The sequence below is a fragment of the Coturnix japonica genome, chromosome 2, assembly GCF_054131305.1.
Source record: "Coturnix japonica strain WE chromosome 2, WE-NBRP24, whole genome shotgun sequence".
Lineage (NCBI taxonomy): Eukaryota > Metazoa > Chordata > Aves > Galliformes > Phasianidae > Coturnix > Coturnix japonica.
The window spans coordinates 126,261,859-126,277,223 of NC_140664.1; the positions used below are offsets into that span (position 1 = coordinate 126,261,859).

At 39.7% G+C, this 15,365-nt stretch overlaps 1 protein-coding gene across 7 annotated transcripts in view; it reads right to left on the reverse strand.

Moving 5' to 3' along the window:
• Window positions 1-13,970, reverse strand: part of ZNF438 (zinc finger protein 438) — a 39,697-nt gene extending 25,727 nt beyond the window's left edge. For 3 of the 7 annotated variants that reach the window (XM_032443049.2, XM_085538846.1, XM_085538843.1), the window contains exons 1-2: window positions 13,696-13,808; window positions 11,647-11,700 (exon numbers count right to left, since the gene is read on the reverse strand). The gene's annotated coding sequence lies outside the window, so the exon portion shown is untranslated. Of the gene's footprint in view, window positions 1-11,646; window positions 11,701-13,258 lie in introns of all 7 variants that reach the window. The other 4 variants (XM_015853180.3, XM_015853175.3, XM_085538845.1 and 1 more) reach the window with 2 other exon arrangements.
• Window positions 13,971-15,365: the final 1,395 nt, after the last annotated feature.

Sequence of the window (15,365 nt, forward strand, 5' to 3'; positions counted from 1 at the left end):
CAAATTCTATGATTTACTTAGATGATATCTTCTGTAGGATTAGTTATTGTATGTCTGCACAATGTTACCAATAAAACATACCTTATTAAAGAAAGTCTTCATGCAGATAAACACGTAAAGAATAAATTGAGTTCTAACCTGTCCTATTCCACTGCCTTCATTCAATTCTACTGTGTGCTTTTTATTGAGTAGATAATCCTTGCTAATATTATTTTTCCATTTTTGTATCCACTACCCTGTTAGCTCTTTCAAAAAAGAAAAGCTTAAATACACAGAGCTTCAAAGACTATTAGATACACTTAATGAAGTGTCCCCCAAACATGTTCATGGAGAAAAATATGTGAAATAAACGAGTCAAAATTATTCCTGGATAACATCCAACAACCAGCTGTGGTGCTCAGACTATGCTAACCCTGGGAACATTCTTCTTTCTCCCTGGGCCTCCAGCTTTGCATTCTGTTCCTAAGGATATCTGTATTCCTAATTTACTAGTTTGATCTCAATCTAAGCAAGACCAAACTAAATTAGTACTTCAAGAGTAAAAACAATTAAGCATGACCAAGATTTTAAAGCAACCAGGCTTTTGTGGTCTGACAAACAGTAGATTTTCAACCATCCTCAGAAAACTATTTATGGGACACCCATAGTGCTTAAATCATTTCAATCCTTGAAATTCAGAAACTGAAGTTCAATTGGCTCAGCAGAAAGAAGTAAATATATTTTTGGCTAGTGGGACTAACTCCCATTTTATTGCCAAAAGCAAACCTCAGTAGTCATATTGAATGCCTCTAAATTTCAGTACAGTTTAAATTATTTGAGACACTGTGTAAGATGCACAAATAGAGTTAGGAAAGGCAATGCTCACCTTCCACAGTATCACAAGGGGGAAAAAGCAGCTCCTATAACAATACCACCAACAGAAGAAAGGCTGTACAAAATACGATTCTGATGCATAGCACAACTAATGTGTAAGGGAAAAAGGGACCTAGTGACAAAAAGCATAGGAAAGACTGAGGGATTAACATAAAGTTACCAACAACAGAGAAAGATGCAGTTCAGTAAGAGAATACTACAGACAACTGGACATGAACAAAACCATAGGATTATAAAGGATGTGTCCAAGAGTGCTAGGGGAGCAGAAAAATATCACTGCAAGGATGCTCTCTAACATTTAGAAATAATAGCATAGCATTAAGGGACACTCACAAAGAGTAAAAACTGGCACACAGCATATTTGTCTCCAAGATGAGCAAGAAAGAGGCTGGGGAACTGCAGGCCAGTCTTGGTCCTCAGCAAGTTCACAGAGTAAACCCTCCTTAGAGCCATTTTCAGCCATGTGAGTGACAAGGAAGAGGCTGGGAACAGTCAACACAGATTTCTCAAGGGTAAATCATCCCGTCACAGAAAGAACTAAGTGAGAGCAGAGGGCACTGCTCATCCTGGCTACAGAAATGCTTTTGAGATGGTGTCCCATAGTATCCCCTCAGCCAAAATGGAAAGGAACATATCAGGAAGCAGATGCATGGAAAACTGGCTGGACCATCAGGCTAAGGGTTCATAAAGGTTCTGAAGTAAATGCTCATTAAAAATGTTTTAAAACACAAATTACTTGGGTCCACTACCATTTTACTTAGGAATCTACAATTTGGTTTCATTTATCATTTTGTTTTTCCTGCAGTAAGTACCAGAAATACATAAGTCTGGACAACATACACAGTATCGCAAAGATTTAGAAAGGATTTTTAATATGGAAAGAATATTATTGAATTTATTGCTGTAAAAAAAGAATAAACAAACAGTCTCCCTTGCAGCAAAGCAGAAAATCTTACATACCAATTTCACTTTCTACAAAGTTTACTGACCTTTCACTGATAGCGAAATAACTTAAAATCTGTGCTGAACATTTGGTATTTTTTACGTGCCAACTTTATTTTGTTCCATCAAATATTCATTTATCCAGCCCAAATACACAGAGCTGCAGAATCCAGAAGAGGGTTAAGGTGCTCAGAGGGCTGGAGCACTCTCCTACAAATAAAGGCATAGGGAGCTGGGCTTGCTCAGCCTGGAGAAGGCTCCAGGGAGACCTTACAGCAGCCTTCCATTACTTAAAAGTTGCTTATAACAAGATGGAGACTGACTTTTTACATGGTCTGCTAGCAACAAGAAAATGGGGTATAGCTTTAAGCTAAGAAAAGGGAGGTTTAGATTAGGTGTCAGAAAGGAATTTTTTACTCAGAGTGTGGTGAGGGACCAGAATAAGTTGCTCAGAACTATTGTGATGTCCCATCCCTGCATATGTTCAAGGCCAGGTCAGAGGGACCCTAAGCAGCCTGATTTGGACAGGGTGGCAACTCTGTCCACAGCAGGAGGGTAGAACTAATAGCCTTTAAAGGTCCCTTCCAACCTATGCCATTGTATGATCCTAAGAAACATCATTTTTTGTTTTTTGAAGGGGTAGGGGATATAAAAAAGAAATTAATAAGGTACTAACTGTGAAAGTAAATGGATGAACTGTGAAAGACATTTTCTACTTTTCTTCTACAAGACTTTTGGATACGCCAGTTTACTTACTGCATGTTTTATTGTATGCAGGCCTCATGATCCATAGCATGTAAATGTCAGTGATCGTGCCATAAGTCTGGACTTAAATAACTTTAAAAAAAAAAAAAAGAAATGTGCAAAAGCACTGACAAAGAGTTCCACTAAAAACCACATTCCTTTGATTAACCTAAAAAAAATACGCATTACCATTGACCACAGATGAATAGGTAACTCATTTATTCAGTATTTCAGGCTTCATAGATATATAATTTGTAAGTATTTGCACCACTGTTCACTGCAGTAGCTGTAACATTTGCTGGATGTAAAAATGATGAAAATCCACAGAATGGAAACCAAATTCATTTTATACAGATGGAAAAATGAACTTTAAGTTCCTGAAATGCAGAGCTTTAGACAGGATTTTTTAAAAGAAGCCACCAGTAAGTAACAAATCTAGAGAATATATATTCTGATAGATAACATAGAAAGCATAAAACTACTTAAAGCATCAGACCACACGGCAAAAATAGAAGTCTATCTACATGGAAGATATAATGTATTTCTGTTCCCTAACCCCTTTCAAATTGTAAAATATTTTTATTTTCAAAATTGGTCATCTAAAAGCATACAATTAGAAAGCCTTAAAATACAGACAGCGCTTCTGTGGTTATTTCATCCCAAATGTTAAAAATTTTATGACTCTTCATTCTCCCTTGGCACAGAACAAAATACCTACAGGTCTATCCTTATGCTTAAACCACTTCTCTTTTTCAGCTAAGACAGCAGCATCTAAATGCGGTCAACTGTGCAGTAACACTTAGTATTAGCTGAGCCTACCAGGCATCTTATTCCTATATTTATCTACAAGGAATAGAAAATATTTCACTAGTCAATAATAGCTGCAAATCAGCTATCAATATATTTGTGTGCTTCCTTTACATGGTCAGAAATAACAGCTATCTGGAATCTTATTACAGTATTGCAAATATGAATAAATTGCAGACAAGTTTGTTTTGCCTCCAATCAGTGCCTCCACATTTTCTGTTTAGCAAAACTCTGTGAGAATACACACTGAATTCATGTTTTGTGAATCTTGAAACCTTGGAACTGTTAAATATTAGAAGTGGGAAGCGTATCACCAGTACCCATGTATATTTGTGTCCATCTCAAAAGAAAACCACACAGGATTTTGTGCCTATTGTGAATATGACAATACTCCACTAACCAACTTATGAGAGTAGGAAACATTCTCATCTGATTGAAAAATTACTATTTTCAGTGCCAGGTCTTTAAAGCACAGTTGGTTCTGTCAGTGTATTATCTTATTTTAAAAGAGTTTATACAGAAATCATGCCCATTTCATTTTTTAAATGAAAGATGGCAGCTGGTGGGGATTTTTTTGTTTTGTTGTTTATTTCTGTTGTTTTTCCTCTCCATAAAATCGCACTCACACCATGAGATTCCAGCTGGGCAGTATAACTGCAGAGTTTGTTGTCTCAAGAACTAACCGCAGTCTGACATGCTGGTCTGTTCTTCTCTTCTTCCTTGCATACGTTCTGACAAACTCAAATTTGTTTCAAGCTTTTCAGGTCAAATATTTTCTCTTTCAGGTAATACAGTCAGACAGGAGAGTACTTCTTTCTTCTAAACTTTGATTCATAAAACTCTTATTTTCTACCAGGAAAAGATGCAGGGCAAGACGTACCACAATGAACTATACCCACACTGCCCAATTTTACAATACTCCAACCAACATTACATTGTCAATATTTTATAGTAAGTATTACATAAAAGGCCTGAATGTTTTGAGAGAAAATACAGTGATTAATTCAGTATGTGTACATTAAAATAAAGAACAGCACAAATAACTGCAGTGTGTCAGGAAGCATTACTGAATAAATGCAGTAAGCAGATAGGTGGAATTAAAACGTGGTATGTAAATAATACATTATGGCAGAGCTCTGCAAAAAGACCTTGTGCATGCTTATATTTAAGAACAATGATTATAGTCAAGTCACATAAGAATACTAGTGTTAATGTATTTACATATAAATATGTACAGATGTGTGTAAATATAGTGAACCAAGGAAGAAGCATAGAATGCAGTCTGAAATGCACAACCTAATTTGCAGTCCATGATGCCAAACTCATGTAGGTAGCTCAGCAAAAACATTATCTATAAAAGAGACCCTGAAAGGCAGTTTTGTTCTGATTTTATTCCATCACAAGCAGTACGCATTGAGATTTTCCCATTGGTGGATATAGAGCTGCTTCTGAACTAGGGCAAATCCCAGAAAACAAAAAAAAAAAGTCTATTATTTGTTTTATGCCCCAGTGGTAAATAACATACCCCTATCAGAATGCTAATTAATAATTTAGCAGTACTTGGAGCATACATGATAAAGTATTAAGTCGCTCAAATAAACAACAAAAAACCTGCCCTCAAAGATCTAGTTGAGCAGCACTCCACAACTGAACTTCAGTTCGTGAACATGGAAAGCGAGGAACCACTGCATCTAAAACCCAAATGTCTGCAGGTCTATAAAAACACACACCACTACACTCGATGTGTGTTACATTTGTTTACATGTTACTTTTTATAGCTGGCTTCAAACTGAGCCACTTAATTGTGCCTTAGATAAGTTAAACGGATTAATGACTATCAAACCCTGGGAATATTTATGCATCTTGTCATAACAGTAATTTACATGTCTCCTCAAGGAGAGAACTTGTAGAACTCTGAATATAAAAGTACAGTTGAGTAAATAGTCTGAAAGCTCAAGAAACTCATCTAATTCTGATTATTCCCTAATTTCATGTTAGCTTGCTAAAACCAATCACCCTTTTCTCCATACTGAATACATTAATCTTAGGTCCAGTTCTTCCCTGCATCACAGCTACAAACATCACCTAGGATGGATGACTTCAGTACAGTTGCACATATTTTCAACTAACTCTGAGTTCGTCAGTGTTTCCCTAATATAAAGTCAAAAGGAAGCTGTTTGGAAAGAGCTTTAACCAAAAGCACTTCCCAGCTGTGCTTGTTGCACAGGAAGCTCAGAATACAACACCAACCTGATGCATTAGGTAAGCCCTACGTGTAGATGGAGTTCCATACGAAACCTCAGGCACATGGAATTCACTTGAAGGTAATGATAACTAACTGACAAACTGTTTAATTTCAAGACACCAGCAGTACCTCCTGTCTGTTCAGTCACATTCATTTAGTGCTCTTTGGTTTCTTGATTAGTTTTTCTATTCTTGTGGATTTTCCCTCCCACCTTCATCTCCTTTTCTAGTGTGTTCATGCTTTATTCTAGGCTCTGTTGGTAAAAACCTCCAAATTCAACAGCAAATACACACATACCTGGCAGCCATGTTATCAATTACATGACAAAGAATGCACTTAAGAACTGGGCCAGACACCTACTGCATCCCAGTTATAATTCCACCATTAACTTCAACATCTCCTGATAAAAAGATGTTCTCATTAAAATACACTCATCCTTCATTAGCAAATCAGCACAGTTAACAGGTACACCCCCTGGCCTAACTTATACAATACAAACATATGAGAAGCTAAGAAACGTTGCTACTTATTACGTTTATTAATTTGTGCCCCACTGAGCTGACACACAGTTATGCATCCACCACACTTCAGACAGCCACTGTCACTATCACCACCCCACATCTTTCTGGATGCTGTGAGAAAGTGGCATAAAGGTCACGGAGAGCAGATCTCACAGGCATTCTTACAGGTGGTTGCTCCAAACAAGAGCTGAAGAATAGTTTAAATGCAGCACCTAGAGGAATTCAATGCCTTGCAGAACAGAACACTGCAGTTCCCACACCACTGAAGCCAACAGTTTTCTGCTCTATGCACATACTTATATTAAAAAGGAAAATAATACTTTACTTACTGCTTACATACCAAATTGAAAATTAGAACAAACACGAGATGACTGAACTATACGTTGAGGAGAGAATCAAGGAGCAGCCTCATTTTTTTTTTTGGCAAGATAAACAACTACAGCAAAGAATTCAAATGAAAAGGAAAAAGAAATCCTGGAAGCTCGACTAAGTAGTTCTACATTTAAACCACCTTAAAACCATTTGGCAGTTACACAGTCAGAAGTGAGACGCTACAGTCAAGATCTTTCTTATATCCCAACCTATTTTCTAAATGAATTAAGAGAAGAATCTTTAATGTGAACTAGAAATCGTTCAAGATTCAGCAAATTCTAAACCCACACACTTTGCCTGTCACGTATTGAGCTGCTAAATCTGTGAGGCTGATGTGATACCTTATTTTTTTTAAAAAGATTTCTCCTGGGTTTGCACAGCAAAGAACGAGTATGTGGCCTATCTTACACAGGAAGCAGAGATTTTTATCCTTAAAAACAGGAGGTTCGCCCACACGATCACCTGGGACAAACTTGGCCAGTGCACACAGGCTAGAAGGTTATAGGAGCCTGGGAATGTTTAACATCAAGAAAGTAATTACAGCCCAGCAAGATCAGAAGGAATTACACAGGAAACGTGAACAGTAACCCTTTCATGCCAAAAAAAAAAAAAAAAAAAAAATCATGAAAAAATGAATTCTCTGCTGCCAAACTCTGCGGCTCTACAAAACCAATTGTAAAACGCAGGAATGGAAAAATCACTGCATATTACTAGGCTATAAATTCCCAACGATGTGATAAAGCCGTACTTCCAAGAACAGAAGAAAACCTCTGGCCTTTCTTGTTGCCATTCACATACCGTATAATTAAAGCTCAGAAGAAAAATGAAAACATTTCAAACACTATGTAAAAATGGGCAATTGCCTCTTCTACATTTTTCCTTTTAATCTGATGCTGACCAAACAGTCTCCTCCCTGGAAGGTGGTCACACATCTTGTTCTTATTTAGTCATAGGAAACTTGCTTCCAAAACAAACAGTGCGTTATCCAAGCAAGAATACCAGCTCTCTCAGTTATCTACTTCACAAAAATGAGTCTCCCAAAACCTGAAGTAAATCCTATAGCTCAGCGGGATGGCTTCTAGCTGTCCTATGCACTTGATTGTAAAGGTCTTTATTCTCTAGAGACGCAGAGAGAACTTGAGTAGTCTGGCAGTAGCTCAATCCAGTTCCAAAGCCTCCAAGCCATGATGGAAAGTGAGTATGATCACACATACGTATTCTTCATAGACTCACAAAAAATTCCACCTTAAGAGATTCTATTTTTTTAAGCTCACACTAAAGAAAACTGTACTACCTTATATTTATTGATAGATAATACTGTAAAGTATTAGCAAATAACCCTGACAAGAGATGCAATAAAGCAGCCAAGTATCAGTGCTTGTATGAATTTGTTGATTAAAAATTACAGTGGATGTATCCTCATGACATTATACAAAAATAAGTTCCTGTACGGAGGGAACACTTGTATGCCCATAGGAGTTGTACAAGTGATCTCCCCAAAAAAGGAATTTAAACAATAAATCACTTAAGCGCCACATGCTTCCTTGGTTATCATTGAAGTTACAGATCAGAACAGCGCTACCACCATCATCACACCTTGTGTATGATGACTCAGTTATTACAAGTCTTTCTTTTCTCAACTACTCTACATGATTTACATTCTGTTTCCTTTTCCTTGTTTTCACTTCTAAGATAATCCATGGTCACCACTGGCTCTGCACGCAAAGTGAACTACTACAAGACCAACACCTATGTGCAGTCACTCATTCAGTGGAACCACTAAGGAAATAAAGCTTATGGAACATAAAATATACAAAAGCAAAATACAAAAAACACATGAAAATGTCTAATAATGGCCATACAAATGGGGCAGTGAGGAACTAAACTAAGGCCAAATAGTCATTGCTGAAGTCAAACTTAGTTCTTCAACTCATTACTGCCATTTTGTTGGAAACAAAAGAAAATATAGTTGTTTTGTATTACAGATTTTAATACCTAAGTTTTCCCTTGTCTATTTATCTGCAGTGCAAAAATACTGAATTGTTTTCCAAAACACAAGTCATCTGCTCTGGATAGAGCCCAGATTGCTCTAAACTCAGTGGGAATTCCACAACAAGCTTCTGGAGACACCCAAGAGATGCAACACTTTGCAGGCAGAGAATTAGGGCAACTTGCTCTGCAGAACTCTGACATCAAACTGCAGCTCTGGTCTTGGCACAGCACCCTCACAAGTCAGAAGAAAAACTGTACCCAGCTTCCATTCAAAATGCTGCAGCTAAAAGTCAAGCTGGTTTGCCCTGTTTTCTTACAGCAGTATATCTACTCTGCTCATCAGCAGAAAATATGGCAAGACTCGTTCCTAAATCTGAACAGCATACTCCAGTCATGATCTTATTAGCCCTGAGGAGAACAGAGCAAGTATACTACATATCTTACAGATACGATGCTTCTGGCAACTCATTCTGCTATAATAATTGCTTTAAAAAACAAGACTTATTCTGTATGTTGTGATTGTATGCAATGATACATTCCTCTACTTCCAATCCCATCTCTTCTGAAAATGATAAGGGCTGCTACAATCACCACTAGACCACAAACACCCAAAGCAGGAGGCAGCATGGCTTTATAAAACACAAGATAAAGGAGGAACATCTCAAGAAATATCTGCAGATTTATTGCTATCCTCCTCTCCAGATTACTGTACAAATAAATGACACTTTTTCACTACAGGAGAACAAATCCCTCAGGCTCCACTAAGCATTAAGTACATCATTATACATGCACGGCAAGGGAGAGTTGGCACAACTCTCAAACATAGCAACCTGTGATCAAAATCACTGCAAATTAGACCGCAGTTGTGTTCTCATCATCTCTAGACTGCACAGTGGCAATAGGTGCTATTGAAGCACAGGCAGACAATAAGCAGAGAAAAAAAAAACAAAGATAACTGAGATAGACAATCAATCGTTCCACCAGGTACCAAATTAACACAAAGCACATTCAGAACCGGCCTCTTTACCAAGGCCAAGGTAAAATATTGCCAGTCTTTTGAAACAAGAGAAAAAAAAAGCCATGCAGCTTTTGAAGCATTCTGCTCATGACCAAAGTGCAATAGAGAAACCAATGCAACCACCTTCCCCAGGATCCCACACACATCTGGCACACGTTGGTTTATGGAAGGGCTGGCACTGGGCACTGCTGGCTTCTGAACAAATACTTTAGAAAAAGGGATGACCTCCAAGAAGTAAAGCAAAGCTTACCATTTAGATGTTCCTACCATACAGAACATTTCAAGCTGACCATTATTTTAGGCTTATCCCCATCACAGTACCTCTTAATTACTGAAGTTTTTCTGTCTTGATGGGGGGAGTTTCCTGTTTAAGACTCATACAGAGAAAATGCTGCAGTATAAATCTTGACTGTTCAAAGCCAGGAAAACGTCCCACAGGCCACTAAGGCTTCTCTTTAAGGCAAGTTCTCCATAATTACAGTATCAATTATAATTTCAGAGGTACATTTTGCTTTATAAATAAACTCTCCACTATTTGAGCTGTGGGAAAGCACACCCGTGTCAACGCACCATCCCTTGCAGTACAGTAAGTTTTGAACTGAATACCAACTCTAATGTTACAATATAGATACTAGCAGGGGAAAATAAGAGGAAAATTTCCCCGTCACCTCCCCCCAAATTCCCACGTGCCTTCTGAACCCTTTTATTGCTGTCACAGCACCTCCCTGACATTTGCTCTTTGCTGCTCTAGAGCCAAATGCAGTAAGTTTCAGTCAGTCTGTTGCTAACTACACTCAAAAGCAAAAACTGCAGCCTCCATTAAATGGGATGAAAACAACAGTAATGGAACAAAAAGAACAGTTCAGTGGGAATGAGCAGGAGCTGATTCTGTAGTCTTTTCCTGCTGAACGCTGATTTTGATTCTTTCATACATTTAGGTTTGCATTTGAGTCTGATAGAAAACAAAAGCAAATATAACTCCCTGGACTTGTCACCATGCCAGTCTTCTCTCTTGATGTGGTTCAAATTGACAAGGGCTCAATGTTACTGCCTACAAGTTCTCAGTGTCCCCATTGATGAGAAGATCAAAGCAGTCAGTGGACGCTCCTGAGAGAACAAGCCATGGTACCTAAAGGGGATTCCGCTGCACTGTGACCTGATGCAGAGACAGCCACACACTGAACAGTGAGATGCAACCACCTTTTCTCCTGTAATCAAACTAGGGACAAACTGAATTCTTTTACTCACATCACCAATATGTGTTCCAGATGTTTGGATGTTCTCAAACACAAATTATCCAGAGAATGCAGAGCTCACTTTGGTTTCTGCCTTTTTTTTTTTTTTAAATAAAAAAAGAAGGCATTTAAAATAATTCCTACAGATATTTTGATCTTCAGTTATCAATAATGTCTGACTTGATGTGATATACTGAGTATAGCAAGATTTCTCTGACTAACCTGCCCAATTCAATCAAACAGGTAAAACTCCATGAACTCTGAAGCTACCTGGTAACCCAAACCAAGTTTATTGATACTGGAAGGTAAACGTGTCAGGCATGGTGCTTTTTTTCCCCCCACATCTCTTGCATCTACTTGAATCAAACACTGTCTGAGCTCACTGTCCAGCTCCACAAACTGTGATAACATTTCCTAAAATGTTTAACTTTATGCTATAAATACCCAGGAAAATAATCCTTTAAAATAGACTGTAGAACATCTCCCACACTCAGTTAATCAGCTTATTAAGGACAAACCAATACATGCAAGTACTGTACTATGGTAAGTCAAAAACGCATTAAAATGAGCAAACACCAAATAAGATGCAAGACGAATTCCACCCTGTTATTCGTGTGCTTTCATGAAGATCAGTGGTAATGCAGACCAAACAAGAGACAACATATTCCTTAAAGTGGTATTTGGAGAATAAAGAACCTTTTCACCAAGCCAGCAAGAGACACTGCAGCTTACCAGAGCCAAAAGGAGGTAAGCTAGAGAAATCTATCATTGGAAATTGGTTCTGCCTGTGAAATTAAAACGCTACCTCACAGAACACCATCAATTTACACTTAAATACTGAGCCAAATATTCCAATATTCTGCAAGGATACTTACTGTATTCTTTCAGAGTACCCACCTTGCACATCCTGATCCTGCTACAACCAATGAAGTATTTCATTCATCTTCATTCCTGTTTTAAAGAAGAAAGACCCAATATCTCAACAAATGTATTTTGCAAAGGTCAGGACATCATATTAAATTACAAACAAAGGTACATGTTTAAGAAAGCAGTAAATAGACAAGACTCCTCCTAAAATGTGTTTGTTCTCAGTAGGGGCCACACAACCCCAAGTCCTTTGAGGTTTATCAAACATTTCCCATAATTTAGGTTACAAGATACAGTAATAAATGCTTGAATTGACATTGCTGAGATAACTGTAGGTAAGCACCTTCATGATGTGACCATTTCCTTTTAAAACTCTAAGTTCCTGTAACTGTAATAACACTGCCAGCAAGTTTCCTTCACAAGAAATGTTTTCACTATTTGATCATTTTCCTTTGACCTGACGATATCTATCTCACCAGGTTCAAACACTGGTTCAAACACAAAACTATCACCATTTTCTCACAAACGCTTCAAACACTAAGCCACATCACTGAACGTGCACATTAAAAGCACATACATATGACATTTACTAACCATACCCAAAGTCATATGTGGCAATGTCAAAAATCTCATCATATGCTGTCACTGCCATTGCTAGTTCCAATATTCTCACAGACTGGAAGAAAAATAGGAAACTCCACCAGAACTACTACTAAAAATAAGTAGATATGGTGAAATTAGATTAAAATGAAACAAAAAAGCAACTGAGTATCTTGGCTTCTGACTGGCAAACCAAGCTGCGCTCAGCTAACCCTGTGATCCAGGGGAGTTGTATATTTACCCTACTTTAGCCATCTCTGTGATTTTATTACGTAGTACTTATACCAATGCTCATATCAAGTTACGAATCTATCAGTGTAAGCAAATCCGTGACTGTAACTTCTACACTAAGCCAGGTGAGCTGCACGGCAGTTATGAGGCTGCTGACTGAGACTTGAGCTCCTAACACAGCTCCCAAGAGATCACACAGATCATAGAATGACCCAGGTTGGAAGGGACCTCAAGGATCATGTAGTTCCAACCCCCCTGCCTGGCAGGGCCACCAAACATACACATTTACTAGATCAGGTTGCCCAGGGCCCCGTCCAACCTGGTCTTGAACACCTCCAAGGACGGGGCATCCACAACCTCCTTGGGCAGCCTGTTCCAGGGCCTAACCACTCTCCTAGTGAAGAACTTCCCCCTAACATCCAACCTAAATCTTCCCTCTTTCAACTTAAAACCATTTCCCCGTGTCCTGCCATTGTCAACCCTTTCAAAGAGTTACAGTGAGGAAAGGACTGCAGCTTTTTGCTTGGCTCCTGACTTGATGGGGAGAAGACTGCCAATAGAAGGCAAGGTGTATCCCACAGATGCCAGCTCAGGCACTGAGAACTGGACAGCCTTCCAGCAAACGTGACCATGGAGCAGGACAAAGTGCAGCCAGCCTCCAGCCTTCCTCACGCTTCTTTCACATCTGCCTCACCGAAGGCAGCATTACAGCCCTCCCACAACACTTCTAGGCAGCCTTCACGCACTTCCTTCTTTGCTCTTCCAACGCTAGGCACGCAGGATCGCTCAGTGCTTGGGATACGGTCATTACCTCGTTAACACGAAGCCCCGAGGAGCTGTGGAGGTGACAGGCCTCAGCCCCATTCGTGTACAAGCCCTCCGCCCCGATCGCATCTATTTCCACATTTCCAAGGCCGGGCGCTGCCGGGGTCCGGAAGGAGCGTGGGATGAGTTAGTGATGGCAGCACAGCCCGGAGGAGGCGGCACGGTTTGATACGACGGCCAGGCCTGGATCCGGGCACGGTGCTCACGGGATCTCACCCCGCGCAGCACTTCCGCGCCGCAGCTCCAAGCCCGGCCCGGCCAAAGCACCAGCCCCGCCGCAACCCTCCGCCCCGCCCGGCTCCTTGTCCAGCCGCAGAACCGCCCGGCACCGCCGGCTCCTGAAGCCGGGACACGGAGCGGCCCCAGCCCCGCCTCCACCCGCCCCGTCCCGCGGTTCCCACCGCGCGGGGGAAGGGAACTTACCTTCACCGACACGGCGTGACGTCACGGCCCGCCCGGCGCAGGCGTAATGGCGGCCGTGGCGGGAACGCGGGGCGGCTTCGGCCTGTGGCGGCTGGTTGCTGTGCGCCGCCCTGCTGGTGTTTGTTGTGGTGGCTGTGCTCACAGAACACAATTACAAAGCCTATGACATACAAACTCAGTGTATGCGCTGAGATTTTGAACCACAAATGAGACATAATTACCGCACGATGGTTGTTGATGTATTTACCTGCCACCTGAAGAGACACCAAATATTCGTTCTGATGCGCTAATGTGTTTGTGCCTTTAGCAGCTATTAGTTTTCATTTAAATACACCATGAAATACTACAGCGAGTTTATCTTTGTCTGGTGAAAGAAGATAACTGATGAGGATATCACTCAGACAATATAAACTTCCACTGTAGGCTATTCGCTATTCACAGAAACGATCAGTTCCTTCTAATAGAGTATATTAGTTTTCCTCAAACCACACTTTGTGATAAGCTATAGAAACTTCGTAGCACTGGTAATGAATTTTAATGTGGAACGTCGAGTTTTAAAACAGAATACTGGGAAAAAGACTTCCTGGCAGCTCTTGCTGAAGATGGTATTTTGTGTGGAAGAGCCCCTCTACATATGAGAAAGTAATGTACGGTGTAAACTTGCACTACTTAGAAGAGCATTAGTAGAGAATAATGAAACGGATTAAAAATAGGTGTACATAAGCTCACGTACTTTTCTTGCATTTAGCAGTGGTATATTTTCAGAATAAAATCAAGGTGTTTGTGTAGTAATACTTTTGCCATATATCAACACAACTACAAAGGCCAATACATTCAGCTGCAGTTTCTCTCCTGAAGCCTCAAGTGGATCAGCGATGTCCTGTAAGTTTCTGTTTCTCTCTGACTATAAGAGGAGCCTAAGGCTGCTAGCTCAAATTGACAAATCCCACCTCTTCAGCAGTCATATACCCCCAGTGCAACGGGATGGCTACATGGAGGTTTCAGCTAGTCATTCTGATCTAACCTTAAAACTGAGTGCACAGTGAGACTGGGACTGAACACAGATCCAGACATTACACACAGCATGGACTTCAGTCTGCTTAAGGGGAATAAGATGGATTTGCAGGAGCAGGTAGAAGGAGGAAGCATCAAATTTAGGGATAAGAAGCATAACAGTCTTGCACACAGTCCCCACAATAAAAAAGAAGTAAGCACTTGGCAATTACTGACTCACTGAACCTTTTCTTGCTTATGTATTCTCTTAAAACACATTCAGAACATAACTGAAAACTGTATCATAATGCATAAGTGTCAAAATAATATTGGTTGGCATTTCCTAACTTCTCAGGCTGTGATTTCACAACCTCTAATATTCATTCAAGCTACTTTTTGTGTTGTAATATGAGTAAGGCCAGAATTCATATCCATAGTAGAGAGTAAGTACGTATTTTAAGTACTTCTTATTATTCTTTTGAGGTGACACTTTCAAGAGCTTCTAAGAAACTGTAAAGTAAGAAGAATCTGTCTTTGAACTGGTTTTGTACCAGCTTAGAATTACTGATTTTTCCAAGACAGCAATAGATTTCAGCAACGTGAAAGGTTCAAGTGATGATGCTAAGTAAAAATTGTTTAAAAAAACCCACAAACTGCTTGCTCTGAAATGTTCATTT